This window comes from Girardinichthys multiradiatus, chromosome 14 (genome assembly GCF_021462225.1).
Source record: "Girardinichthys multiradiatus isolate DD_20200921_A chromosome 14, DD_fGirMul_XY1, whole genome shotgun sequence".
Taxonomy (NCBI): Eukaryota; Metazoa; Chordata; class Actinopteri; order Cyprinodontiformes; family Goodeidae; genus Girardinichthys; species Girardinichthys multiradiatus.
Genome location: NC_061807.1, coordinates 10,416,067 through 10,419,239, shown reverse-complemented (window position 1 = coordinate 10,419,239; position 3,173 = coordinate 10,416,067). Strand labels below are relative to the sequence as shown.

Sequence of the window (3,173 nt, the reverse complement as noted above, 5' to 3'; positions counted from 1 at the left end):
TCATGTGGAAAGAGTGATTGGATGCATGAGAAACATACAAAATGTTACACAGGACTATACCAATTAGGTTGCTGCTTACATGTGAAGGTGAAGAGGTGACACTTCTTGACAAGATTGTGGGCGTCTGCTGCAGTTTAGTGAACATGTGTTCCAGTGTGGTTGTAAAACCTAATGCAAATGAAACCTGCACATGTTAATGTGAATGTTCAATGAAGGTACTGATGTTATGTAAATGTAGGTTGTAAAACAATGTTGCATTCATTGTTGTTGAAGTATTTGTACAGTTGAATGATAACAGTAAAGTGACTGTTTTTTCTCATTTAATAAATATTCATGTGGTAAACATTAATAAAACATTTCATCGAATCACTTCAGGTAATGTGATGAAAAAGATCAGATTTTAAGTAAACATTTGATGTAATTAGACATTTGAAAGTAAACATTTAAAGGCAACACATATTGATGTAATAGATCCCATTTAAAGTATATATTGATTTATTTTACATATTTCAGGTAACAAGTAAGCATGTAACTAAATAGATCCAATCTTTGAGTAAAAAACTGAGGTAATTAAACATTTCAAAGTAAACATTAAAAGGTAACCAATGTGATCAGATCACATTTTTAAGTAAACATTTGATGCATAACATTTCAGGTAACGAGTAAATATGTAATGAAATATATCCTATTTCTAAGAAATCATTTAATGTAATTAAACACTTCAAATAAAACATTTTATGTAAACGTGATGAACATCATCTGAGGTAATACCTTATATAGGGGAAATTGCTTCACAAAAATAAGAAATGCAAATATAAGTCGCACAGCACAATTTACATGCTGTTCGATTACTTTTTACCCAGTTATGTCTCCCTCGAAGCTGGGGTACAGGCGTGCTCTGAGAAATATCTACCGACAAGCTCAGGGAGACAAATATCTTTAAAGAAACGTTGTGCTTTTTGGAGGCGTGGTTCCCAGAATTTCTGATCTGGAAAGACACGGACCACAGCCATGTCTTTCTGGGTCCACACAACAAGGTCACAGTAGCTTGATTTTGTAACAAAGATCTCAGTTTGTGCCTGTCTGTAGTATGGATGTTGTTTCTTCAGGTGAAGTTCATTGCCAGACACCTGAAGGCAAACGTTTTTGTCATTTTTTTTAAATCAGTTCAAAACGTACTTTAAAAATCATGTGATCACATTTTCTCATCCTCAATATACACACACACAAAAAAAAAGACAGACTGATTCTAAAAGAACATACACTAAGACTTTATGTAAAATTAAGGAGACAATAGCAACGTACCTTTGTTCGAACCACAACGTATTCACAATCCAAGGGGTTAAAAATGTCCAAATCGTGTACCCAGCCATTCGCAAATTGGACATGCGCTTCCATTGACTTGTAATTCTTAAAATTACTTGCGGTGTGTACACTGACACCACAGACCAGGTATGCAAATATGTCTGGGAATGTCAGTGGAGGCAAATGTTCAGGGTCTCTGCTCCAATTTCTTAATTCAAAGGGGTCAACATTTCCAATTTTAGCTATTTTTTTGAGGTACCGTCTTTTGGCATCTGGGAGAAGTATAGTCTACTTTGTTTTGAGCTGATTTTCAGCATTATGCAGGATACAGCTCTAACACCGGAATACAGTTTCTTCTTCTTCTTCTTGTATTATTTATTGGCGGTTGGCAAATAACGTTATGATGTGCATTACCGCCACCAACTGGTATGGAGTGTGGTTCTTCATGGTTTTAAATCTTATTTACTATTACAACAATCAAATTCTATTTATTAATTTAGTTTTCTTGAAAAATCTAATTATAATTTGAATATGTTTGCTACCTAAACTTCTTTGCAAAGTATCTCTCAAAATAAAATGTTCTTTAATACCTACAAATTCTCTCCTTAAAATTGTTCTTTCTTGTTCATATTTCTGACACTTCAGTATTACATGTTCTGTTGTTTCCTCCTCTCCACAATGATCACATTTTCCTGTATTATGTTTCTTTATTTTAAACAATGTATAATTAAATCCTGTATGTCCTATACTTAATCTTGTAATTAATCGTTCCTCTTTTCTGCTCCTTCTTCCAGTTCTTACTTCTCCTACTATCTTGTTGATTCTATAAAACCATCTTCCTTTCTTTTCTTCATCCCACCTTTTTTGCCACTCTTTCCTGATTCTCTGTTTAATTATATTTATTGCCTCTGACCTACTAATATTAATTATAAAGCTAATGTTGTTTTGTGTTGCCTTCTTTGCCATCCTGTCTGCCATCTCATTCCCTCCAACTCCTACATGTGCTGGTACCCATAAAAACACTAATATTAAACCCGTCCTTTGTATTCTAAATAAATATATTTTATTTTCAACAAAATGTCTGGTCTACCATCTGAATGATTATGTTTTAAACTTAATAATGCTGAACTTGAGTCTGAACAAATGATTGTTTTTAATGGTTTTATATCCTCCACCCACTGCACTGCTAACAATATTGCTAATAATTCTCCTGAATATACTGATAATCCATCTGTAATTCTTTTTCCTACTTTTATTTTAAATTCTGGTATTACAAATGCTACTCCAATTTTTTCATTTGTTTTTGATGCGTCTGTGTAAATCTGGACATAATGATAGTAATTGTTTATATATTCTTGTATTATACTTGAATATAATCTACATTTTGTATCCTTTTTCTTTTCCATCAATGCCATATCCACCACTGCTTCTGGTAATAGCCAAAGTGGCACTACTGGCAAAGGCAACATTGAACTTATTTCTTTTTCATATATTTGAAATTCTTCTGCTATGTTACTGATAATCCAACCAAAACTCTTAACTTGTTTTTTTTTCTTTTTCCCAGCATGGTTTTAAAATATCACGTGTGGGATGATCCGGATTATTGCTTTGTAAGTTTATCCAGTAATTTATTGCTAACTGTTTCCTTCTTAGATCTAATGGCATCTCTCCCATCTCTACCTGAAGTGCTGCTATTGGACTGGTTCTGATTGCTCCTGTACTAATTCTTAAAGCTTGATGTTGTATATTTTCTAATTTTATAAGATGAGTGTTAGCTGCTGATCCATAAGTTATACTTCCATAATCAATATTTGATCTAATTAATCCTGTATAAATTATTTTTAATGATGTTCGATCTGCTCCCCAAT

At 33.0% G+C, this 3,173-nt stretch overlaps 1 long non-coding RNA gene across 1 annotated transcript; it reads right to left on the bottom strand.

Moving 5' to 3' along the window:
* Positions 1 to 303: 303 nt before the first annotated feature.
* On the bottom strand, positions 304 to 1,697 carry LOC124880971. Its single transcript, XR_007041513.1, has 2 exons — positions 1,306 to 1,697; positions 304 to 1,130 (listed from the first exon to the last, which is right to left on the bottom strand). It is a non-coding gene; the product is annotated as an uncharacterized LOC124880971 (long non-coding RNA).
* Positions 1,698 to 3,173: the final 1,476 nt, after the last annotated feature.